The 15,979-nt window shown below is 35.1% G+C and overlaps 1 pseudogene; it reads left to right on the plus strand.

Moving 5' to 3' along the window:
* The first annotated feature begins 1,261 nt into the window (after positions 1-1,261).
* Positions 1,262-1,825, plus strand: LOC144216638 (glutathione S-transferase A4 pseudogene; annotated as a pseudogene).
* The last annotated feature ends 14,154 nt before the right edge of the window (positions 1,826-15,979 follow it).

Genomic DNA, 15,979 nt, shown 5'->3' on the forward strand with positions numbered 1-15,979 from the left:
CAACTAATTCCAATCTAAGGAGAGACTAAAGGCTGTGGGAAAAGATAGGGCCTGAGCACTTCTTCGCCTGGGATGATGTAGCCAAGCATGATATGAATAAGGCAGCTTGAGACATTAACAAATTAGCTGCTGACTGCACATCAGTGTGAGTTTGGAGGCCTCAGGTGCTTGTGTGTACAGGGGGGAGTTCATACTTACTTGTAGGTTTTACTACATGCACCTCATAAGAATTTCACAAAAAGATTGGTGAAAGTTCTGGGGAAGGGTCTCACATGGTGCAGGGTTGGGGGAGAGGGATAGTAATATCAGCAGGAAAACTGCAGGCCTCATTTAAATACTTCTTCCCCATCTGCCCTTACAGACCTTACTGTGCTAGAACAATAAACACTGTAGATTTTAGGGCATTAGTGAAAAAACAATGGGGGGCAGATCAGAATACTTGCTGGATGAGTACACTCTACTACTAGACTAAAGTTAATGAGTAACAGGTGAATAATTCTCCTGGAAGATGACCAGCATAGAGCAAGACTGGAGAGGAACTCCAAAGGAGAAGACTTAAAGACTTAAAGCTGAGGATGAAGACCATCCCCAACCTGAACACAAATTATCTCCAGAGGAATTAGGTGACCACGGTGCACTGAGGATAGCAACAGCACCAAAACAACCCAAGCCAAGGCCATTTCTTTTTAGATGGCTTCAAATCTACACAATAAAGGTCTAGCAGAAGGAAAGGATGCTAATTTCTAGCCCCCTCAACCACTGTAAACAAAAAAAAAGTTGTTTACCTCAGTATCTACTTTCTTAGATAGAATGTCTAGTTTCTTTCTAAAAAAGATTGTGAGGTCTATGAAAAGGCAAATAATGAACAATGCATTTCCAAGAGAAAAAAATAATCAATAGAGCCAGGCTCATATCTGACATAAATATCGAAAAGCTATGAGCAGAATGTTAAAATCAATGTTATACAGTTGACCCTTGAACAACATTGGTTTGACCTATATGGATCCACATAACACGCCCTTTTTAGAAAAAATATATAGTACAGTACTATAAATATGTTTTCTCTTCATGATTTTCTTAACATTTTCTTTTGTCCAGCTTACCTTATTGTAAGAATACAGTAGAAAATGCTTATAGCATACTAAATGTGTGTTAATCAGCATTTATGTTATTGGTAAGCCTCCCAGTCAACAATAGACTGTTGGTCTGCAGACCACTTGCAGAAAGCTTGGGTGACGCTGGGTGTTCTAAGTGGACTCCCATGGCAGCAAAGCCCAAGCTTGCCCAAGTCCAAGCATTTTCCAGATAGAATCAGCAAGATGGGTTTTAGCTACCACTGGAGTTAAATTTGATGAAGAATTCTTAGAATCAAGAAGAGTTGCAGAAACTGCAGAATAGTAACCACCTGCTATTTCAACAGTGCCAATGGTTGAAATTGACGGAATGAAGTTAGTGCAGATGGGAAGCATTCTTTAACTACATTGTGGAGACAGACTATCATCTCTTTGGAAAGGACCTCAAGGAGAGAACCTTGATTGACATGGCCATGCTGGGAATGCTAGATCTTCTTGAACAAATTGTTCTGTATCCTTTCCTAAAAACAGATGATCAACAAAAAAGATGTGGTTAACATGGTCCAGAAGTCTATAATTAGATACTTGCCTGTGTTGGAAAAGGTTTTAAGGAATAATGGCCAAAAGGTTTCTCATTGATAATCAGCTAAGCCTTGTGGATGCGATTCTGCTCTAAACCATTCTGGCTCTGGAAGAGAAAATCCCCAATGTCCTGTCTGCACCTTCAGGAGTTCTGCAGTGACACTAAGTAATATTACTACAGTTAGAAATTCCTTGAATCTAGTAGCAAGAAGAAAGCTCCTCTAGATGACATCTATTAAGAAACATCTCCATCTTTATGCTGTAAAACATCACATCCATCTATGAGCAAGAGCTAGCCCCTAGAGATTTCTGTTCTACCATAGCACGGGAACTGATGCCAGCCCGCCACCATCCCCACTCTGTCGTGGTGCTGTGTATGTATAATTGTTCCTACGCTGGGTGTTTCATGCCAAGGTCTTTGCTGGAAACATTGAAATTTTTGTCCAGTGAATAATTGTTTTGAGGCCTTTTTCTGAGAACTCTTTGGGAGTGGCACGCATTTAAGTTAGATCTGAGGCTGTTCCTCATTTCCTGATGACAAGGCTGGGTAACACCTCATGTTCTCGCTTGAGCTCCTGGGTCCTCTCCTTATCCCATTCTAAATACCCTCCAGTCTCTTCCTAATTTTTAGTGGTTAATAACAATGGAATATCTAGTGAATAACTCCTCTCAGCTGTAATAAATCTGTGGTAGTAGTGACTGCGGTCAATAGTAGCCAAAATAAAGAATTTACAGGTAACCCCCCCACACAGTAGGGTACTGGGGGAGTCAAAAGTTACATGTGGACTTTTGGCTGCACAAGGGTTTGGTACCTATAACTCCCCTTATTCAAGATTCAACTGTAATATGATAAAGTCTCTAACAAAAACAGTGAACAGTATGAAGGATCAGATGAGTAATTTTAGCAGAGAAATGGAATCTATAAGAAAGAAACAAGTGAAAATGCTAGAATCAAATAAAATACAATAACAAAGATAAGAAATGCTTTGAACATGTTTATATCCAATACAACCAATTAAAAATGATTCCTCTGCTCAACATACCCTGCCCCCAAGAAAAGAAGAAAAGAAAAAAAAATCTCAATGACTTTGAAGATAGGTAAAAAAAAGAAAAGTATAAAAATAGAACAGAGGATCCAAGGGCTATTGGACAATATTAACTGGTTTAATAAATGTATAATTCTTGTAATTCCAGGAGGTGAAAAGAAAATGGAGAAGAGAAATATTTGAATAATGGCAGCAATAATTTTCCAAAACTAGTAACAGATACTACACTACACACACACACGCCACACACACCAAGGCCTGTTATGTTCAAACTCCTGATAATAAATGAAAATGAAGAAAACTTGAAGGCAGCCAGAGAAAAAAGACACATTACATAAAAAGACCAGAGAATTATAGTACACTTCTCATCTCAGGTCATGCAAGCCAGATACAATGAACTGCCATATTTAAAGTGCTAAAAAATAAATAAATACTGCCCACATAGAATTCTATACCTCCCAAAAATATCTGTCAAAGTGAAGGAAAATATATCTGCTTTCATACATACACACACTCACAATTTATTTCTAGTAGATTTGCACCACAAGAGATATTAAGGAAAATTCTTCAGGCAGAAAGAATATGAAACCAGACAGAAAGGCAGATAAACTAAAATGAAGGATTAACCTTGACATGGAATAAATGAATACAAGCATAGAATTCAGTTTTTCCCTTTTTAATAGCTGTAATAGATAGCTTTGTCCAAAGCAAAAAATGTGATATATTGTATGCTTAAAGCATACATTAAAAGTAAAATGTATGACCTAAATAGCACATGGGATTAGAAGGAACAATTGATATATTTAGCTGTAAGCATCTTGCTCTACACATTAAGTGATAGAATATACATGAGTAGACAGCATTAATGTAACATAACATATAGTGTAACACTATGTGCAAGGGTTTAAACCATAGGAATGACTACTAATTTTTTCCTATGTTATAAATAATTCCATAGTAGAGACAAAATAGGATTATAAAACATGCTCAATTAACTCAGGAAAAGGCATTAATTCTGTTTATTATATATACTTGTATTGCTTTATATACTTATTTCAGCTTATAAAAACACATTTTTGAGTGATTTATTAGCTGAACCTATTTTTTCATAAACCATAAGCTCCATGGAAGCTGGACCATATATGTTTTTGCCTTAGCTTATATCCCAGCAATCTAGCATGTATAATAGGCTCAATAAATATCTGTTGGATAAATGGATATAATCTACTTGCCTTTGCAAACAATTTTCTCTATCTCAAATGCCCCTGGTCCATTTCTCTGCCTGGAAGAGTTTCTAGGCTTTCAAGACATGATTAACTACCTTCTACTGCTTTGTTAATTCCCCATTCATAGAATACTCTTACTCAGTACTTAATTTCTGTCAGCACTTAGCAAGGTACTGAGGGGTTGGAGGCATCCCATTATGAGAAAAATATGCTCCCCACCTTAAAAAAAGTACAGCATAGTTGACTGGCATGATAAGTAGGTAAGCAATATTAGTAATGTAATGATAATAGTGTAAATATACTTAAAGTCTTCTGTTGACATCCAGAATGTTGAGGAGACAGAAAACAATTACTATGAAAGACTACACTATACTCCTCTTTAAAAACTTCAGCAATCACAATTGGCAATTCTACTTGTTGCAAGTCTATCAACTGATAGTTTTAGTTCCCTGATGTTTTTAGAAGCAGATTTTGCCAAGTTTTAGAAAAAAAAATAATTAAATGGCATTTGTATAATTAAGTACATAATAAGTTTTTCATATGCTCATTTGATATGTTTAGTATAATTTGTAATTACAGTGTACACAAGTGTACCCTGTAGGAGCTGCTGAGCTCTGCTGTAGTTATATATTAATTATACTGTTAAAATTAGCTACAAAAAAGAATCACAGAGGCGTTTTAGATTTCCTTGAAATCAAAAGCTAAAGATGTAAGTGTATGTATGGACAATTAGTGTTATTATGCAACTTTTAATGTTCCCTTTAATGTGGGGAAGAGTAACACCACATGTGGACTATTGTAGAGAAGGACTTCTTCCTTTTGACCCTCTTTTGCCTGTTTTTAAAATACATGAATGATGATATATGGAACTTTTAGCTTGCTAGTACATCCTAGGTTCCTGCTGCAGCAGCACTGGGAATGCCTTTAGAAAAGAAATCTAAGACCTAGAGGTGATTCCTAGAGAAATACAAAATAAAATGCACTTTACTTCTTATTGTCAGTCTTTCTTACACAAGATGAAGACTTAAATTAGTCTCCAGTATGCTCCAAATTTCAGCACTACTGGCCTGTTACCTGTTGTTTCCTTTTAATTCACTCCTTTTTAACAAACATATATTTATATTTACCTATATTTATTCCTTTTGTATCTTTTTTGGTAAAAGGAGATGAAAATAGACATTTTAATCCTGAAAAAGATTAGCAGATACTATCCAGTGATGTATAAGGTGGATAATACACACCATTAGCAAGTGGAATTTATTCTGGGAATACATAATTTGGAGTGAAATCTATAGTTTTAAATACCAATAATAGTAAAGAAAAGCATAAAAATTAGTGACCTAAGTGTCTACCTTAAAAAGTAGTAAGAGAAGAAGTAATATAGCCCAAAGTAAATGGAAGGAAAGACAAAATAAAGATAATAGAGGTGTGCCTGGGTGGCTCAGTTGGTTAACCATCCAACTCTTGGTTTTGGCTCAGATCATGATCTCATGGTTCCTGGGCTGGCACCCCACACTGGGCTCCGGACTGACAGCACAGAGACTGCTTGGGATTCTTTCTCCTCTCTCTCTGCCCTTCCCCCACTTGCACTGTCTGTTTCTCTCAAAAATAAACTTTTAAAAATATCAAAAAAATTAAGATAGTAGTATCGATCAATTAGAAAATAGACAAAACAAGGAAGAAAATAGCAAATCACAAAATCATTTCTTCGAATGTATTAATACAAATTTAAAAATTAGCAGAGAAAGAAATTACAAACATTAGAAAAATTAAATGGAATATCATTATATACCTTATAGAAATCAAAAAGAAAGCAAGAAAATATAAGAACAACTTTATACTAATGATTTTACCAATTTATGAAATAAATTCCTTGAAAAATGTAACTTACAGAGTTAAGTAAATATAAACCTGAGTTCCTCATATCTAATTGCCTTAAAGAAATTGAATGAAAATTTATTTTAAAAATGAAAACAAACAAAATCTCAAGAACCAGATTTTTTAAATGCTGAACAATAGCAGACATTTGAGAAACCCTTACACAAAATCTTTAAGAAAATAATGGGGGAAGAAAAACACATGCCAACATGCTGGATGAGAGTGGCATAAACTTGATATAAAAATCTCGCAAAAATATTAAAAGATATACAATCATAGAACAACCTTATTCATGACAAAGTGAGTGTCATTTGTTAATTTCTAGGGTAACCCTAAAAAATATATGTAATTTCCATGTTAGTAGAGGGGAAAATGGAGAAAAATAGCCCAAGGGAGAAAAAGAAATACAGAAGAGACGTGAAGGAGTAAAACAGAATGTAAGTACATTTGTCATTATGCCAAATGTGAATTGATATAATGTTCCATTTAAAAATTTTAAAAAGTCAAACTAAGTGAAAAAACTGAAGATGTAGACTGCAGTGAAAGACCCTCTTAAATGATAAGGTTGAAAGTAGATTGAAAAAATATGAAGCACTCAAATACTAACTAAAAAAAATGTAGAAATCACTTTATCAATATTAGACAAAATAGATTTAGGCCAAAAGCATTCTAGAGTTAAAGCGAGTTACTTCAAAATGACAGAAATTTAAATTCACCAGAGCAATAATGCTTTCAAATTTGTTTTTGCATAATACATAATATAGAAAGCAAAAATTTGACAGAATTAGGGAAAAAAAGACACAGCCATAGTTATAAGGAGAGAGCTCTCTCAAAAAATAACAGTAAAGAGATATGAGCATCTTTGGATTCTACTTAATGTATGTTAATAAAGCACCACACCAACAACCTCAGAACACACAGTATTTTTAAGTGCACATGAGATAAATAGACACAGAGTACATTCTCTTACTAAAATGAAGGTTAGCTGGGATTAATTTAAAGACTATCTAGAAAATGACCATATATTTGGAAACAGAACACACTTCTAAAATATCCATGGGCCAAAGGAGAAATTATAAGGAATAAAAATATTTTGAATTGAGTTATAATTAAAATATCACATAGCAAAACTTGTGAGATACATTTAGTGCTATGTTTAGAGAGAGTCTTATACCTTAAGTAGTAAAAAACAGAAAATCTGAAAAATCAGAAAAAATAACTTGAATATTAATGAGCAATCTGAGCAGTTAGGAAAAAACAGCAGGAAGTTAAAACAAATAAGCAAAGAAACAATTCAACTAATTAAAAAAAAGAGTGTCAACATAAGGAGAAAACAATTCTTCTCTTTACACTCACACAGAACACTTACTTCTATGACCATATGTGTGGGTTTTTCCCACACCGGTGAATTCTTGGACACCAGCTGGGTGTCCTACAGTTTAGTTCTCCCCTACCTGGAACTAGTGTCAGATTGTACCAGTTAATGGTTCAGTCCCAAGTTGATTGCCACCATTTCAGAAACCAATCACAAGTCCCTGGTTGTCAACTGTATTGCTGACTAACTAGCTACAAATTGGAGTTCTCATAACCCTTCCTTGGATTCAGTAATATGCTAGAATAGCTCAAAAAGAACTCAGAAAAACATTTACATTTACTGGTTTATGATAAAGGATATAATAAAGGATACTGAAGAGCAGTTAGATGGAGAGATACAGAGGTTCTCACAGGTGAGGTTCAGAAGCATCTTTAGCTTAGAAGCTTCTGACTCTGTGGAGTTGGGGTGCTCTATCCTACCAGAATGTGGATGCACTGACCAACCCAGAAGCTGTCAGAACCTCATATTTTGGGATTTTTATGGAGGCTTCATCACATAGGAGTGAAGGATAATTAACTTGATACCCAGTTTCTCTCCCCTCTCCAGAGAATGGGAGGTAAGACTTTCAAGCTTTCCATCAGGACTTGGTCTTTCTGGTGATCAACCCTCATTCAGGAGCCCACCAAGAGCATTAGAACAAAAGAGACTCCTATCACCCAAGAAATTCCAAGGAATTTTAGAACTGTGTCAGATGCTGTTCCTCAGGAACTTACATAGGTCTTGGGGACTCAGGAATCAGGGGCAGAGACCAATATTTATCTTTTTGATTATTTCACACTCAATGAAAGCAATAGTTAGTTCTTTGAAAGATGAATAAAACTGACCAATTGCTACATTATTGTTCTGATCAACTAAATGAAAAGCCCCAGATAATCAACATCAGGGAAGAGAAAAGGGAGCCGATGGAAAGACAAAAAAATACAAATGCTTCAAGTATTCAATAATGGAATATTATGGGATATTTTTTCAATCAATTTTAAATTTTAAAATGAACATTTCAAAATATAATTTAATTCAGACATTTATATGACTCAATAATCTATAGGAAATGAGAATATTCTAATAACAGTTAAATAAAACAAACTGACTCAAAATATTCAGCCATTTAAAACTTCTGAATTTATGCAGAAGTAATAATTCTAAAAATTGCTAGCATCATTCTGAAACCACACAAAACAACCAAAAAATAAGAAAGAAAATTACGTCAATTTTACTTATGAATATAAATGTAAAATCCTGAATAAAATATTAGAAAGCCAAATATATGCTAAAATATGCATATAATAAATTATATAATATCTCATGAATTCAAGATGGTATTAATATTCAAAATCCACTAATATGTCAGTGCCCTTATAATTTTAGACGTGAAACTGATACGATTTTCTCAATATAAAAAAGAAAAATTCATTCCATGTAAATTCAAGATTTATTAATAACTATAGAGTGCAAACTAAGAATGGAATGGATGTTGCTTAACCTGTCAAAGCATATATACAATACAATTCATTCTTGCACTGGAATTCCCCAGCAGAGGAGCAAGGACAAATTAAAGATAGAACCAACTAAATAAATAAATGGACAAACAACACAAACAAAAATTTCATTATCTCCAAGTGATATGATTTTATACTTAGACAATCAAATGAACCCAGAGTTAATTTATTATAATAGGTTACTGCATATAAAATAATACACAAAAATATGTTTTATATAGTGGCAACAATTGGAAAATAAACTGTTTAAAAATAATATAAATGCAACAACAGAAGTGAATGATATTTAGGAAAACACCAAACTTTATTAGGATACATTAAATTAAGCCAAAACAAACTAAGAACTATAACATTTTGATTGATGAGTCAATATTTTAAAGAACTATTTAATGGTTTAAAATTTCTCAATTCTTGGGGCACCTGGGTGGCTCAGTCGGTTGGCATCCGACTCCAGCACAGGTCATGATCTCACAGTTCATGAGTTCAAGCCCCACATCGGGCTTGCTGTTGTCAGCACAAAGCCTCCTTCAGATCCTTTGTCCCTCTCTTTCTGACCCAACCCCGCTTGCGCTCACTCAAAAATAAATGAAACATTTAAAAATACTTAAAAGAAATTTCTCAATGCTCAGTGAACTAATCTATAAGTTCAATGACGGTCTGCTTAAAATTCCCACTTATTTTGCATGGTGAAAATTAGCAATATTCAGGGGCGCCTGGGTGGCTCAGACGGTTAAGCACCGACTTCGGCTCAGGTCATGATCTCACGGTTCGTGGGTTCGAGCCCCACGTCGGGCTCTGGGCTGACCACCAGCTCAGAGCCTGGAGCCTGTTTTGGATTCTGTATCTCCCTCTCTCTCTGACCCTCCCCTGCTCATGCTGTCTCTCTCTCTCTCCCTCAGAAATAAATAAAACATTAAAAAAAAAGAAAATTAGCAATAATCAAATATATAGCAATATATTTAAGAACAGCCAGGATTTTATTCAGTAGAAAAAGATAGGAAAATTTGTCCTAGTGGATATCCAGACTTATAAGAAGTAGTCTAATAAATAGGATACTGTTTTTTTTTGGCTCAGGGTGTAGACAAATATGCAAATGGTACATTAAAAAAAACAAAAAACCTAAACAGACCTATGCATTTATGAAGAGGAATTGCAAGGCAGTAGTGAAAAACCAATGAACAATAAACAATAAATTATTTTGAGATATTTGTGGCAGAAACTGCTATCCATTGACACAAATTCTATTTCCTCTTCTTTCTGAAACACAGATTGTATTTTCTATCTCGTCTGCATTTGTACACTTCTCTCTGACTAAAGTCTCACCAGAGAATGTAAGCAAAATTAATGCATGTCAAATATGGACCTAAAATTTGAGAAGTGCTGTCTCTTCACCACATTCTCTTTGTTCTTCTGCAGACCAGATGCAGAAAATAACAAGGTCCTACTAGACTATTTTGCCATAAGGAAAGAGGAGACTGAATCTCTGAATCACCAAGTAGAGAAAGGCTTCCTACCAACTTGCTTGCAACTAATAATATGTTTGTGTTTGACTAATCTGTTTGAGGTACATTTCAGTAGCTATCCCTGTCCTAAATAATACCAAAACTGATAACAAAAATGCAGGGCTGAGGAATCTCTAATAATATATGCATCTGGAGTAGTGGATGGGTGGTACATGGATAGATAGGACAACAGGTTGGAAAGCTTGGGATCCGTGTTACATGATGTCAACTTATTTAATAAAATGTTCCCTGAGATGGCTTAGAAAACTGACCAAGTCCCTCCTGAGCCCATACACCAAGAGAAACAGAAAGTCTCAGAATAAAAATATAAATTAATTGTTCTTTACTATTTATACCAAGGTGTTAAGAGAGCAAGTAACTCAGGGCGCCTATGTGGCTCAATCGGTTAAACATCCTACGTCAGCTCAGGTCATGATCTTACTGCTCAAGGGGTAAAGCCCTGCATCAGGCTCTGTGCTGACAACTCAGAGCCTTGAGGCTGCTTCAGATTCTGTGTGTCCCTGTATCTGCCCCTCCCTCACTCATGGTCTGTCTCTCCCAAAAATAAGTAAACATTTAAAAAAAAAAGAGAGAGAGAGAGAGAAACTCAGGAAAGAACTGACCGGTTTGCAATGAAATGAAGCAGCTTGAGTTCTGAAGTTTGGGACCTTGCAGTTTTGACACCACAAACTGCTTTTGTACTCCCAGTAGTGGGAAATAGGATTTTAAAGACAATGGAAGCCAAGGGCATTAAAGCTTTTCAGTTAAACTGTGGGACTCAGCAGTATGATTGAGATCTGTTTTCTAGTTTTATCTATCTCTATCTATCTATCTATCTATCTACCTATCTATCAATTTATTTATTGTGAGAGCACAAGTGAGGGAGGGGCAAAGGGAGATGGTAAGAGAGAATCTTAAGCAGGTTCAATACCCAGCACAGAGCCCCATACAGGGTTTGATCTTACAACCAGGAGATCATGACCTGAGCTTAAATCAAGAGTCAGATGCTTAACTAACTGACTGACCAACCCAGTGCCCCTGATGTTTGTTTTCCAATGTTATTTTCCCACCAAAAAAGTGAGCAAAGAAACAAGAAAATAAACAATTTGTATGTTTGTGTGTGCAAAGTGGGGAATAGACAAAAAATATTTTAAATAAAAAATTGGTGAAACCTGCCTGCTATCTATTGATTAAAACTCATTTCTTCTTTCCATACACAAAAATGAACTCATATCCATAATATATAAAACAATTCTCCAACATCATTAAGAAAGTTGAAAAATAAATTGAACAATAAGCCAGTGGCTAAATATGTTCTCCAAAAAGAGATTGAATTTAAATTTTCAATAAACATGAATAAAGATACTCAATTTATTGGCAAGATGTGGGGCACTCATACTCTACTGGTGATAGTGGAAATGGGCACAGCCACTTTGAACATTGTTTTGGAACATCTAAAAACATTCAGGAAATGAATATAGCCTGTAATTCTAGTTCTATATATAAATCCTAAAGAATCTCTTCCCCATTTAAACCAGGACAAATTTACTAGAAAGTTATAGTAATTTTGTTCGTATCAGCTTCATGTGGGAAATAATCCAAAAGACCATTAACAATAGAGTAAATAAGTATGCTATGGAATAATAGAAATCAATAAAAACAAATAAACAATACGTTCATACAGCATTGTGGATTTACCTTTTTTTAAAAAAAATAACATGCTTATTCAATTTTGAGAGAGTGAGAGAGCAAGAGAGTGAGAGAACGAGAGAGAGAATGAGTGGGGGGAGGGGCAGAAAGAGAGGGAGTCAGAGGATCTGAAGTGCACAGTATCCCACTGTGCACAGATATCTGAAGAAAATGAAATTGAGGATCTCAAAGATACACCTCTGCTTCCATTGCTCATGGCAGTATTATTCACAATAGGCAAGATAGGGAAACAAACTAAGTGTCCAATAATGGATGAATGGATAAAGAAAATATGTTGTGTATTTTTTGTCAGCATCAAGTCCAATGTGTCTGGTTTTTTTTTTTTAAGTGGTAACATTGTCTTGAGGCTCCTGGGTGGCTCAGTTGGTTAGGCATCTGACTCTTGATCTCTGCTCAGGTCATGATCTCATGGTCTTGGGGTCAAGCCCTGTGTAGGGCTTGGCATAGAGCTCAGAGCATGCTTGAAATTCTGTCTCTCTCTCCCTCTATCTCTGTACCTCCCCCATTATTGCAAATGTTCTCTCTCTCAAAATTTTAAAAAAAAAAAACCTTTAAAAAATAAAACGGAACATGGGACACCTGGGTGGCTCGGTCGTTTAAGCCCCGACTTGGGTTCAGGTCATGATCTTATGGTTCATGGGTTCCAACCCCGTGTCAGGCTCTGTGCTGACAGCTCAGAGCGTGAAGCTGCTTTGGATATGTATCTCCCTCTCTCTCTGCCCCTCCCCCCCCTCCCAGTCCCTCCCCCCACTTGTGCTCTCTCTCTCAAAAATAAATACACATTAAAAACATTAAAAATAAATAAAATAAAACGGTAACATTGTCTTAATGTTCGCTTGGAATCAGGAGATACAGCCTTAGGTCTGCATTCAATCGGAATCTAGAATTGAGATCATCACATAGGCTAGGGCCCTTGAAATGATACACCTGTGATTAAGCAGACCATTAAAAAATGTCCTATTGGCAAAGTAATACTACAGGGGAAGTTGCTGTGTTGGCTTGGGCTTTGGTGGGAACAACAAAAACAAACACAAAAAAACTTCTCATGAGATTTTTAAACCATGGACTTTTCCCACTACAAATTTATTACTATCAGGTTGATCTACACCAATAATTCACCTGACCTAGCAGAAAGAAATACAATAGTTGACTTTTGGGACACATTCTCAATATACATGACTCTCACAAGCAAGACCTGCTGGAAAATGACTTGTCAGTCCAAAATTAGAAAAATGTCCTGAAAGAAACCAAGATGAGTGAAGACAGGAATGAAAATAAGCAGCAGAATTAGTGCCACAGAAGTAGGATGGCAGGGCTATTTTAAAAAGTGAAATAAAGTTATAACTTTTGAATTCTTATATGCCAGTACCCTTTGTTGTCATTTCCTTTGACCTTCATGTCATCGCTGAGATAGGTGATTTTATTCTCATTTTATAAATGAAGAAATATTGACGTGTATGGTGTAGATGACTTTGCAAAAAACAGAAGGCCATGTAGTGCAGCAAATGGCCACTGAACACTTGTGTGCCAGATGTGGGATGCTCCTACACCTGTCTCTTCTAGGCACCATTCAGTTCTCATCTATCACTATGGGATGAAGAGGTTAGTTCTCCTTCTGACCTACTCTCTGTTCTTTGGGGCTTGACTTTCTTTTTTTCTGGCTGGCCACCAAAATAGCCACCAAGTGGTCCTTATCCTGTTGAGGACTTAATGCTGCAGATGGCTTTGTTAAGAGTTTCATGGGTAAAGTCAGTGTAGAGGAGACAAATGGATACACTTATGGGGAGATTAAGGTAAATTTTATCTTGGATATTACTGAAAAGGTTTAAGTGATACAAATTAATAAAGGCAGAGGAACAAGAAAAATGTGATGTGGGTTTAGATAATGATGAGAATTCAATTATAAGTGTGATGACAGAAAAAAAAAATCATCTTTAGATGGAGATCTCCTAATGGTGATGCCAAATAAATTTCTCTTATCTCCTTCTCCTCCTTGGGGGAAAAAAAAGTAAAATAAAGTCTGAAATAAAATAAAGAAGAAAAAATAAGATATAACAAAAATGATCTGTAAAAGAACTTAATGGGACTTCTAGAAAGACATACACAAGTCATGAAAATGAATTCTGTAATTTAATATAATTATATAATTCAGATATTTCTGTAGTGATAGATAATCAGATAGATACAGCTGAAAAAAGAATTGATGAGGCACAAATTAGGTGTGATAATATTATATCTAATAAATAGACAGGTAAACTGATGAGAAAAAAGAAAATGATAATAGAAACAGAAAAATAATGAGAAAATCTCATATATTCTAATAAGAAATTTATCAGAAGAGGATATAGAAACAAAGGCAAAAAATAGTGTTCAGAGAAATAGTGATCAAATGGTGATGGGACCACTTATTATTTCCATGCAAAGAAATATTAGAATGACACTTTATATCACATATAATATCAATTCTCAGTGTATGGATAACCATAAGAAATAAAACCAAGCTTTGAAACATTTAGAATAAAAATATACAAAACAAGATTAAAGGCCTCTCATCTAGAAAAAAAAATGAAAAAGCACAGCCCATGAAGAAAACAAAATTTACAATGTTAAAATTTAAAAACAGTAAGGGCTGCCACTAACTGCATGGAGAACAAGTCATACCTGTAAGAGGGTATTTGGAGCATGCAGCCAGCAAAGGATTAGTGTCCAGAGTTTACAAATCAATTCTAAACAAAGCAATGGAATTTCCAACCGAAAAACAGACAAATGGTAGAAAAATGGTAGAATAGGAAATACGAATGAACCAGAAATATGTGATAAAATGAATCCCTGGCAATTTTAAGAAGTCACTTTATACTCCCTGAACTGTTTGACTGTAGGCTTTAATTCTGTTAAATTTTACTCTGTTCATTTATTGTTATTTTTTTAAATTTCTGCAGCAAATTTTACTTTGTGCAATAACACACAAAGCTATGTAACAAAATGGTAAAGCTGTATGAAGTTGTATGAAGTTGACCCAACTCTGGTTATCTCTTTCACAGGAAGGTTCAGTGGAAACTGTAGTGCTCCAGGTCTTAAAAAATGATGAAGTTAAGAGTGCACAATACAAGATTTGGCAAAGTGGGCAGTAAGGGTAGTAAATACAGTTTTCTTTGCATTATTCCTCCATAGTTTTCTGTATCCTTGACACTAACCATAAGAAATGAATAACATAATGATGTTAGGGGAGAAAAGGCTAGAAGAAGATAAATGCTCTGTTAGAATCTTACCATTACCAAATTCTGATTACAGGAACTTTGTGAGTTCAAATGCATCTAAAGGTAAAATTATAATTAGTACTCACATCTATTCTTCACAACTCTTTAGCAGAGCTTGCTTATTTTAACAATTGTATTTATAATGCAGCCCATGCCTTGACAGTTACTAACAAAAGTAAATCAGCAAAATGATTCTCCCTTTTCTTCCACCCTCAGGCTCTGGGCAATCACAAAAACTATGAACATCTGCTTGGATTCGGATTGCCATGTTCACTGATTCAGTGCACCCAAATAAGCAACAATTAGTCTGTTCAGCATGTGTCAAAAGATCTGTCAAGTTAATTCAAATTAAGACAGGATAAATTGAATCCAGTTGGCATCATGCATATTTGTATGCAAGGTTTAAACAAGCATCAGCTGTGCTATGTTATCTTTTATTTACAAGCAAAATAAGAATATATTGTTACATAATTTCAGAAATAACTATTCCTCATCATCATTTTACTAGGTCATTGGCTGGATGTATTTTCATGGGGTGAAAAATTATCTAATGGATTACAGTGGCCTACTGTACTGCATTAGATCAAAATGGTTACATTTCTCTTGGACTCGTTATCTTAGTTCCATTAATTAGTTCCTGAGTACACACGGGTTTCAAAGCTTGAGATGCGTGAATTTCCACAAACTATGCTTCTAAAGATGAACCCTTTTAAGATATAAATTTCATATTTATTCTTCAATTTTAAACATTCTATAAAATGTTAACATCTTTAGGTGGTCAGGTGATAGTTTTCCATCTCATTTATTGGCTAGAAATCTGTAATTTCAAACACC

Source organism: Crocuta crocuta, unplaced genomic scaffold (genome assembly GCF_008692635.1).
Source record: "Crocuta crocuta isolate KB4526 unplaced genomic scaffold, BGI_CrCroc_1.0 scaffold48, whole genome shotgun sequence".
NCBI lineage: Eukaryota > Metazoa > Chordata > Mammalia > Carnivora > Hyaenidae > Crocuta > Crocuta crocuta.